This window comes from Ixodes scapularis, unplaced genomic scaffold (assembly GCF_016920785.2).
Source record: "Ixodes scapularis isolate PalLabHiFi unplaced genomic scaffold, ASM1692078v2 ptg000080l_1__unscaffolded, whole genome shotgun sequence".
NCBI lineage: Eukaryota > Metazoa > Arthropoda > Arachnida > Ixodida > Ixodidae > Ixodes > Ixodes scapularis.
In genome coordinates this window covers 425,370-436,767 of record NW_024609909.1, presented here as the reverse complement: position 1 = coordinate 436,767, position 11,398 = coordinate 425,370, and the positions used below count along the sequence as shown (strand labels likewise).

At 53.1% G+C, this 11,398-nt stretch overlaps 1 pseudogene; it reads left to right on the top strand.

Moving 5' to 3' along the window:
* Window positions 1-855: 855 nt before the first annotated feature.
* The window catches only part of LOC120849534, a 77,653-nt pseudogene continuing 67,110 nt past the window's right edge, over window positions 856-11,398 (top strand).

Genomic DNA, 11,398 nt, shown 5'->3' with positions numbered 1-11,398 from the left:
GCCGCGTCTGTGTTAAGTAGACTATGGTAAAGAAACAAACATGGACGTAGTGTCTCAAGAGGAACACGCCGTATGTGCGTACTTGTCCAAAAAGACATCGACACCGAAAAAGAACAAAGACGCCGCGTCTCAAAAGACACGGTCCAGTGATCATCCTCAGGTTGGCATCAGAAGGACGAACATATACTGTTTCAAGTGTGACTCTGAGTGTGTGTAGTATGTGCAGAAACTGGTGCCAAAACGAGACAAACAGTGATGGCGCGGCGAGCTTGTGTAGATTGACCATTTATTATAAATGCAGATTTACCACCTGTTTTTCAGAGAGACAGCGGCGCAAAAACTGAACACACACGCATCGTTTTCTACAGACACCATCCAGTGTTCGTCATGAGGGCTCCTACAAAAAGAATGAACAGCGACGGTGGAACATAGCCTCTCGATATGAACGGAGACATTGGTACCAAAGAGAGACAAACACAAACGCAGTGTTTTGAGAGAGACACTGTTTTTGCACCTATTTGGCAAAAAATCCAGCGATTTTAGAAATAAACACAAGCGCGAACTCCGTGCCTCATGGGGAACGCAATGTTTCTGTTCGTGCTATTTAATTTTCTATTCTCTGGCTTGACAGCCTAGACTCCCGCCAACTCGCCATTCGAGCTTCTAATAATTTCTGAAGTTTGGACAACATAGCAGGGACTATAATATTTTCAGTTATATTTAGGAAATTATTTTGATCGGAGATAAATATATATTGTTCTTGGCTGCTCGCTCTTGCCGAACAGTACTTGTCAGAACACCTCTGGCAAGGAACTGAGCAACGCGTGTCGGGCTGGGCGCCTCCATTCAGGCGTGATGTTCGCGTCCCTGGACACCCGCATTGGCTTCCTCAGCGTGCCCCTGGACCCGCTCTCGGACGGGGCCATGATCCTGAGGGACATGAACGACGCTTTCGCCTGCCTGCAGATCTTCGGCTACCGCTTCTCCTACTTCCGCTACTTTAGGACCCCCAGCTGGAAGAGGTTCGAGCGCGCCATGGACGACTTCTCCGTGTAAGCGGTCACACAGGGAGCACGCTGCCCTGGCTTCTTAGTAGACAGGTTGCAAGAGAGTATGGTGACTGGAACGCGTCTCTAACGTTTGGGTTTAGCGTTCTATGGCACCAATGCATTCAAAGTAGTCACGAAGTGTTAACAAATGACCTCACAAATGCCAAAGCCTCGTGCTGACGGATATCGCGACCTTAACAACCAAACGTAGAATATAAAAAAAAAGAAAGGAAGATGTTTACAACACCCTGTAATGCCAAATTAGAGTGCAGCTCTTGACGAGAAGGAGGGAAGGATACTGAGGAGAGGGTATAGCCCTCATCCCTCCTCCTCCGCGCTACTACTCCTCTGCTCTTCCACCTCCTCCTCCCCTCCTCCTCCTCCCCTCATCCTCCTCCCCCTCTTCCCTTCTCTCTCCTTCTCCTCCCGTCCCTCTCTCCCTTCCCCATCCTCCTCCTTCCTGCTCCTCCCCCCTCCTGCTCCCCTCTCCCTCGTCCTCCTCCCCTTCCTCCTCCTCCTCCTCGCGCGTTGCATCATGGGGAAATTCCCATAACGCACCGCGCAGGACCGTCGTGACGTCACGAGTCCCGCGCGTTGCATTATAGGGTATTTCCCGTAAGGCCCCCCGAGGTTACGTCGACGCCTAAGGCGACGCCGCTCAAGCCGGAAACGGGAGCCTAATGGCGCGTTCACACTGGAAGCGGATCCGCTTTCGCGAAGCGGATCCGCGCGTTCTCAACCGCAAAGCGGCTGAGATCGAGCGGTTCGAGCGTGTTTTTGCCAACCGCTTCGGGACCGATTTCTTCCAACCGCTTTACCGAACCGCAAAGCGGCAACCAATCACAACGCGACGCTGAGGCTGACGTCATGTCAGCATCTCGGGATCTCATTCCAACATGGCTCCCGTCGCGAGTACCGTCGCCAAATCGCCTAAGCCTAACGCAAAAAAAAAGTCGACGAATGTGAGGACTGATGTTCTTCTGGATGTAATCAAACAATACCCCGTCTTGTACGACAAGAGACATCCACAATTTAAGGATATCAAGTATAAAGATGAAGTGTGGACGATGCTCGGCGAGAACCTGGGAGGGATACCTGGTATGTACCATTTTCATTTCACGAAAGCTACGCGCGTCAAAGTGAAAGACAACTTGTTCCGAATATACGATTCAACTGAACGACCCGATCGTACTCGCTGTATATGCCGAGCGCGATCTAGGCTTCTGGGCCTGCTTGCTAGAATCAGCATGGCTGTTTGAAGAAAGCTTGCCAAGCGTTCTCGACTCGGCTTCACGTGCCACTCGGCTCGTGCGCTAGCTTTGGCGGTGCTTTCTTGAGACGCTGATTATAGCAACTGGGGCGGCGTGCTTGAATCGGCGTCTCGGCCGAGTGAAGAAAGCCTGCTGAAGCCTGGGGCGCGCGAGCGCTTGAGACGTGACTGGGCACTCCGCTCGTGAGCTAGCTTTGGCGGTGCTTTCTTGAGACGCTGATTATAGCAACTGGGGCGGCGTGCTTGAATCGGCGTCTCGGCCGAGTGAAGAAAGCCTGCTGAAGCCTGGGGCGCGCGAGCGCTTGAGACACGACTGGTCACTCCGCTCGTGAGCTAGCTCTGGCGGTGCTTTCTTGTGACGCGGATTATAAGCAAGTTGGTCCTGGTCGTCCCCGGAGAACGCTCACGTTCCATTAGGAGTCTCAAATAAGTAAACACATGTTCTTGAATTGTGAATTCTGAACATCCCTCATTCTAGTGGGGCGCAAATATGTCAGTATTCAGCTGTTCGAGGGCCTTCGCCCAGATATATTTTCTTATGAGAACGTGTGCGACCGGACATTTGCTTACTTCAGGCAATACTCGCGCTGCCAACCCAGGTTAACGCTTTCAACCTGCAAAAATAAATAGAAGATGGCCTCACCCACTTTTAAATCGTTTTTTTACAGCCAGTTACGGTTTTCTGTTAGCAATTAATGAATGACCGTTTCATTTCTGCAGGTGGTGACCTCGTTAACAAGTTCAAAAACGCTAAATACACGTACCAAAAACACAAGAACAAGATCACATGCTCCATGAAAAGTGGGGCGGGAGCAGCCCAGGTGGGAAAAATAACATGGCCCCACTTCATGCAGATGATGGAAATCATGGTTTGATGAAGAGGAAAGGTTAGTCACAGAAATGGTTTAAATAGATAAAAGTAAAAGGAAATTCAAGAAACTTTAACGAAGCGAGAGATCTTGTAATGTCCCTTTGTTTAAAAAGTTTTTCTTGAATATTCGTACCACAACAAAACATAACCGAAAAGATGAACAAAGTAGTCATGTTTCACATGTGTTTGTTGTCATTCAACGATTTATTATTGTGGTGCTCAAAACAGCAGTGGCACCACTACCACCTGCAATGGTGCCACCAGCAGTAGTGCCAGCACCAGCGGTGCCACCAGCAGCGGTGGACATCTGGGGTGTGGAAGGTGGGTACCAAGTGTTTCAGTGCTCTGCTGAAAGCTGCAGTTGATATAGTTTGACGGCCGAATACCTTTTTTCTTCAAGGAATAGTCGGCAGGATGACAGTGAGATGGAGTCTTGAGTTGACATTAAAATCATTTTATTAAAGCCGCAAGACCTTGCATCAAAGCTTCAGTGCATTTACTCTTTGGCAGGCCTGCCGACAGCATTCTGCCAAACCTTGCGGAGGAAGACGGCCCAGTGTAAGCCTCACCTTTCTAATCTAAGCTTGTTCTGCCTGCCAAAGGTTTGGCCTAATCTTGAATTTCATAATTTCCATAGGAAGTTAAAACTAATGTCACAAGCCATTACACAACATTCACACAGGGGATATATACATATGGAAAATAAAAAGAGCTGCGGTTCTGTCCTCTTCACTCAAAGAAATGCAGGCAACAAGAGGAGCCAAGAGACCAGCAGCAACCGATCAACAAAGCAAGGTGAACAATCTCCAGTTATTATAAAACTGTCTTACACTATTTCGTTCCATCAGGCCACAATCAAGCGGATCCAGCACGCAGGACCCTGTTGGCACCTGTGTAAATGTTTTGGAGGAGATACGGGAGAGGCGTGCCAGGAAGGCAGGTGGCACCGAAGATCCAGTTCATCACTTCTGTGCGTCCCTAGCCGGCAGAATAAGAACCCTCCATGAAGCAAAACAAATTGAAATAATGCATGACATTGAGGACCTGATTTACAAAGCTCAGCGGGAGCACTTCTACGGCCCAGATGAGCACTACTGAGTGCCAAACAAATAAAGTGTAAAAGAGAGACTTCTTGCTCTAAGTCAATTGTCACAAGGCCCCATGACCATCTTGTCTTGCCAGGGGACAGCACCTCCAGTCACAAAATGGTGGGCAAGCTTGTCCCGCATCTCGTATGCCTCCCTGCAAATAAAAGAACCTCAAATATCAAATCAAGGAAATGATTGGAAATGTTTCAAATGGACTGAAACACGCCGCAACGCTGACACCATTCTGGCAAAATGGAGGCCCTTCCCGCGTGAGCCAATCAGCCGGTGGCGCAAGGCGTGAGCGCATGTGCAAGAACTCCCGGCTGCTCCCAGCTGAGCGGGACGACGCGTAGCCTCAACAATGCTCTTCGCCTACAAGTGTTGCGTCAAAATGGTGGTCGTCTTTTCTTTGCTCCCTTCTTTCTCTCTCACTCCTTCGGCGCTCTCCTCCCTTCCCTTCACTTTTCTCCTCTCCGGTGCCTTCGTCGCCACACCCAATGGCCAGGCTCTCCCCATATACGGCTCTGGCTGTGGAGGACTGTGTACTGCGGGAAAGCAAGACGCAAAATCGCGATGCCGACTTTATCAATGCTATTAATGCAAAGGTGCAGGCGAGCTGGACAAAATAAACTATAATAATCCATTCTCCAGGGATTATTATCGTTCATGAGTACTGCACGCTTTTCGCTTCTCTGCAGTACACCAGTGCCTGGTGAAAAGCTCACTCAAAGAGACTAATTTACCCTCCAGCAGTATGGACGATGAACATGGTAATTCGTGCGAAACTTCCGAGTACTGTCAGTCTTTCGTAAGAAATGCAATGGAATAGTACGTCATTTGAGTCGACAATAAAACATTTTGAAAACTCGCATAGCATATTGTATCGGTTCGATTGAGCGGTGAGGCCCGAGTTATTTTACTTTCAGTAATATTGCCGCGCGCGCAGCTGGCCAAGTAGGCAGCGCGCGCGTGGCCTAACGGTTATCGCGCTTACTTTCCGCGGTGAAAGTCAGGGTTCGATTCCTGGCCGCGGAGGCAGATTTTTGTTGACTCTGTAAAGTAATGTTCTGGTAAATTCGACAATCATCTTGCTGATTCGAGGTTAGAATGTTCTACGTGCCGAACCTTCTACGCCGAACGATCCAGAAACCCACGAGGGTACATAAGGGATTCCGCCAGGCGAGCGGAGTCAGTTTCGCCCCAGCGTTCGACTCTGCTGCTACGCCGACTTCGACGCCCGCGACACTCTGTTATTATCTTTTGTACCCTTTTATTTTTGGCACAAGTTCGCCACATTAAACGTTTATTTCTTCCTGTTTATTTATTGTTTTTTAGTCACCACCCGTGATATTTTGGTGGAGGTGTGGGGAACCGCATGTCCGTGCAGCGCAGCCCTCCGAGTTCCCGCAGTACAAGTCCGAACCCAAGCTCCCGAGGGCCCAACGAAGACCATATCGAGACTTGATCAAGTCGCCGCACCCAAGGGCTACACCCGGAATACGGACTTTTACTACCCAGGACCAGGCAGCCGATGATGGCCAACCAGTCGCAGACCCCCGCCGCTCCTGGCGTCGTCTACCTACCCGTCACTCCTCGGACACCGGCTCCATTCCACGGCGAGCAGTACGAAGACGTCGAAGACTGGATTGACCAGTATGAACGCGTCGCCCGCCACAATTGTTGGACCGACATGCAGCGCCTGCACAATGTTTATTTTTCGCTCGAGGGGACCGCGAAGCACTGGTACGAGAATCATGAGTCCTCCCTGACGTCGTGGGACATTTTCAAGACCGACCTCAAGGCTACCTTCATAAACCACCACCGCCGAGAGAGAGCCGAGGACCTACTGCGAACCAGAACCCAGGGCCCCAACGAGAGTGTCTCCGGCTTCGTAGAGGACGTCCTGCACCTGAGCGCCCGCGCCGACCCTCGGGCTACAGAACAGAAGAAGCTACGATTCCTCATGCGGGGCGTGAGAGAAAACATCTTTGGTGGCCTTGTCCGCAGCCCTCCGACAACTGTCGAAGATTTGGTCGCCGAGGCAACGAACATCGAGCGTGCCCTGCAAGCCCGAGCCAGCCACTACAACCGACTCCCCGACACGCCTGTTGCTTCGACGCTGGCATCTTCCCGAATCGACGAGGGCCGCATCCGCGCTGACAACCTTCGTGAAACTGTCCGGGACATCGTCCGGGAAGAGCTCCGGAAACTTCTACCCGACACTGATCGCCCCGCCTCGATCTCCATCGCCGAGGTCGTGCGGGAAGAAGTGCAGAGAGCCATCCAACCAGAGGCTCCCATCAGCGGAGCAGTCCCCGAAGAACCCACGCTAACTTACGCCGCAGTGGCCCGACGGCCACCACCTCCTACTCGCGCCTATGTCGTGCCGCCCCGACGTCACTCTCCTGCGCCGCAGCAAAACCGTCGCCACGACGATCAAGTCCGGTACGCCTGCACGGAGCCCCGCGTACCCCGGAAGACCGACGTATGGCGAACGCCCGACCGACGCCCTCTGTGCTTCCACTGCGGGGAAGCAGACCACACCTACCCCCGATGCACATACCGACGACTCGGGCTGCGCGGGTTCCACCCGAACGACCCGCGCCCTCGTTATGGTGAACGACCTCGGGAGATGGAAGAGTACCTGCGACGACCTCAGTCCCCCGAGCCCGCGTCCCGCCGAGAATTCCGGTCGCCGTCACCACGACGTCCAGCTTCGCCGATGCACCGACCCCGACGTGAAAGCCTGTCACCCCTCGCTCCTCGCCGGGAAAACTAGGCGCGGCAACCCCTGGAGGTGCAGTTGCCGAAGACGACCGACGCCAAGATCCTCCACAAACGTCGGAGGGCCCCCACTCGAGCGCTACCAGACACCAAAACGACGCCCCTGCAACGGTGTACAATAACCTAAACGTCGTCATCGACGGCCACAACGCATCAGCACTCGTGGACACCGGAGCAGACTACTCAGTCTTAAGTGGGAGGCTCTCCCGCCGCCTTCGCAAAGTCATGACGCCGTGGGATGGACCCCAAATACGAACCGCAGGAGGACATCTCATCACGCCCGTCGGAAGGTGCACTGCTCGCGTCGAGATTCACGGCGAGACGTGTCCGGTAAAGTTCATCGTTCTACAAGACTGTTCCAGAGATGTCATTCTTGGCATGGACTTTCTGTGTGAATACGGCGCCGTCATTGACCTGGGTGAGAACAGACTGACGCTGCGGAAGCCTGTTCCGCCTTCAGAGAAACCCCAAACAGGGACAGCCGCCGTCCGAGACGCCACCGACCACGTGAACCTGCCGCCGCGATCAAGTGTTGTCGTACCCGTCGTGGCCGATACAGCTACCCGCGGCGAAGTTGTCCTAGAAGCCAACCTTCAATTGCTCCTGGGAAGAGGAATAGGCGTCGCAAGACGAGTAGCTGAACTTGAGGATGGGCGGACTGTGGTCCTCGTGACGAGCTTCCGAAATGAAACGCAACACCTCACGAAAGGTGCAGCCGTGGGCCACGTCGAGGAACTTCGAAACGCCGCCGAAATCGCCACGATTACTGACGAAACCTCGCCACCTCAGCAAGACAGTCCGTCGCCCGCGCAGCTCGGCATTGACCCTAAGCTTCCGAGCCCGAAACGACGGCAGCTAAGTGACCTCCTCGCCGAATACAGTGACTGCTTCGCGACGTCGTCGAGGGTAAGCCAAACCGCCGTTGCTAAACACCGCATCGTTACCGAGGACGACGCGCGCCCTGTGCATCGATCGCCGTACAGAGTCTCCGTTAAAGAAAGGGAGGTGATCCAGGAGCAAGTGCAAGAGATGCTGAACGACGACATAATCCAACCTTCAAGCAGTCCGTGGGCCCATCCAGTTGTACTGGTTAAAAAGAAGGACGGAACGCTTAGGTTCTCCGTGGACTACCAGCAGCTGAACGCAGTGACGAAGAAAGACGTCTATCCACTCCCCCGCATCGACGACACGTTAGACCGGCTGCGCCACACCCGATACTTTTCATCCATGGACCTGAAGAGCGGCTACTGGCAGATTGAAGTCGACGAACGGGACCGAGAGAAGACAGCTTTCGTCACGCCAGATGGGCTGTACGAGTTCAAGGTGATGACCTTCGGACTCTGCACGACTCCAGCAACTTTCCAGCGTGTCATGGACACTGTACCGGCAGAACTAAAGTGGCAGAGCTGTCTCGTCTACCTCGATGACGTCGTAGTGTTTTCCAGCGACTTCGACGAGCACTAGCGACGAGTCCGAGCAGTTCTCCAAGCCATACGGACCGCCGGACTCACCCTGAAGCCGTCAAAGTGTCGGTTCGCCTATGACGAACTGAAGTTCCTAGGTCATGAGGTTAGTAATGAAGGCGTTCGCCCCGACCGAGAGAAGGCTCGCGCCGTCGCAGCATTTCCAGCACCGACAGACAAGAAGGCCGTGCGAAGGTTTCTTGGGCTATGTGCCTACTATCGGTGCTTCATCCGGAATTTTGCAACGATTTCCGCACCGCTCACAAACCTCACAAAGGACGCCGAGAAGTTCGAATGGGCCGAGCAGCAGCAGCAGGCATTCGACGAGCTGAAGCGACGACTGCAGACTCCTCCTGTTCTAGGACATTTCGATCAAGATGCGGAAACCGAAATTCACACGGACGCAAGTAACGCTGGACTTGACGTGGTACTCGTTCAAGTGCAAGAAGGCACCGAGAGAATTATCGCCTACGCAAGTCGGACACTGTCCAAGGCGGAGAAAAATGACTCCACGACTGGGAAAGAATGCCTTGCGGTCGTCTGGGCAATAACGAAGTTTCGTCCGTATTTGTACGGAAGTCCGTTCGTGTAGTCACGGACCACCACTCGCTCTGCTGGCTTGCGAAGCTCAAGGAATCGTCAGGACGCCTCGCACGATGGAGTCTACGACTACAAGAGTTCAACATGACTGTGGTCTATAAGTCAGGCCGGAAGCACAGCGACGCCGACTGCTTGTCCAGAGCCTCCGTCGAAACACCTTCTGGCAGCAGCAACGACGATGACGACGAGTGCTTCCTAGGTGCAGTGAACACCGACGACATGGCACGACGTCAAAGAGACGATCCTGAGTTGTGCGCGTTAATCGAGCACCTCGAAAGACGAGGGGGTACTGTCCCCCGTGTCTTCTTAAAGGACACATGCAAAGGAAAAAAATATATTTTTTAAACGGCTTAGATGAAAAAAGGACCCCATAAAACGATTTTACAACGAAGAAAAAAAAACTTTAGAGCTATATTTACGGCGCAAAACGAATTTGTAGTTGGCGCCCGCGGACACCGCGGAAAAGTGGTCGGTATTTATCACGTGACTGGTTCTTATTTATCACGTGGTGTTTGCGTTCTTTCGGAAGCTTCCTATGGCCTCTAAAAGTAACTTATTCATCTTTGTTTGAAGTATAACAAAAAACTAAGATGAATAAGTAACTTTTAAAGCCCAAAGGAAGCTCCTGAAAAAGCGCAAGCAGACGTGATAGACCTGTGCGCCGGTCAGACGACGGCGGCGGCGCCCCGAAGCAGACGAACTTGTGCGGTGGCGGCGACGGCGGCGTGGAGAAACGCGTTGAAGCGGCGTTCGCACAACGCTCAGCGTGCGGCGTCGACGCAGCGCGGCGGCGCGCGGGCCCACCACGTGACCAGCGACGGCTCCCGCAAGCGCCAACTACAAATTCGTATAGCGCCGTAAATATAGCTCTAAAAGTTTTTTTTCTTCGTTGTAAAATCGTTTTATGACATCCTTTTTCCATCTAAGCTGTCTAAAAAAATGTGTTTTTCCTTTGCATGTGTCCTTTAAGAGCCCTGCCGACTTTCGTCTTCCGGCAAGGTGTACTTTACAAGGAGAACTTCGGAGAAAACAGCACTCACACCATGGCTGCTGGTAATCCCTACCGACCTTAGAGCGAAGATCTTCCAAGCCTGCCACGACGACCCGACATCCGGACACCTTGGTTACAGCCGTACGCTGGCCCGAATTCGTGAAAGGTATTACTGGCCCAAGCTGCCGAAGACCGTTCACTGCTACGCACGGTCCTGCCACGAGTGCCAGCGACGCAAGAAACCACCGACGCAGCCGGCAGGTCTCCTACATCCGATCGCTCCCCCGACCATACCGTTCCAGCAGATCCGAATGGATCTACTTGGTCCTTTCCCACCATCGACGCAAGGAAACAGATGGATTATTGTCGCCACAGATTATCTCAAACGGTACGCCGAAACGAAAGCCCTTCCATCAGGAACGGCTGTTGAAGTCGCGAAGTTTTTCATCGGGTCCATCGTCCTCCGGCACGGTGCTCCCGAAGTACTGATCTCAGACCGTGGATCATCATTCATGGCCCAGCTGACGCAGGAAGTCCTTCGTCTCAGCCACACCAGCCATCGTCGCACCACGGCGTACCACCCGCAGACCAACGGGCTAACGGAGAGACTCAACAAGACCATCGCCGACATGATCTCCATGTACGTCGACGTGGAGCACAAAACATGGGACAAGGTGTTGCCGTACGTCACATTTTCCTACAACACGGCCGTGCAAGAGACCACCGGGGTTACACCTTTCCAACTGGTTCATGGTCGCAAAGTAACGACAATGCTGGACGCGATGTTACCCCACGAACCGGCTGACGACGGAAGCGACGACGCCCAGGTGGTTGCCCAACCGGCAGAAGTCCGCCAGCTCGTCAGACACCGTATTCAAGCCCAACAACGTGTCGACACTGGCCGCTACAACCTTCGTCGTCGGGACGTCCACTTCCAGCCCGGAGACAGGGTGTGGGTGTGGACACCGATCCGCCGCCGTGGTTTCAGTGAGAAACTCCTAAAGGGCTACTTCGGGCCCTACAAAGTACTTCGTCGACTCGGGGATCTGAACTACGAGGTGATGCCCGACGGAACACGGACTTCATCACGCCGCGCTCCACGACCGGAAGTCGTCCACGTCGTGCGCCCCAAGCCGTACTACGCGCGATAAGACTGCGAACTGTGATCTTGTGCATCGCTTGATAGAATTGTGTTTCGCGAGCCTCCGGATTTTCCCATTCTTTTGTTTGTTTCGCTCTATTTTGTTGCCTTTTTAAAAGGGGGAGTAATGCCGCGCGCGCA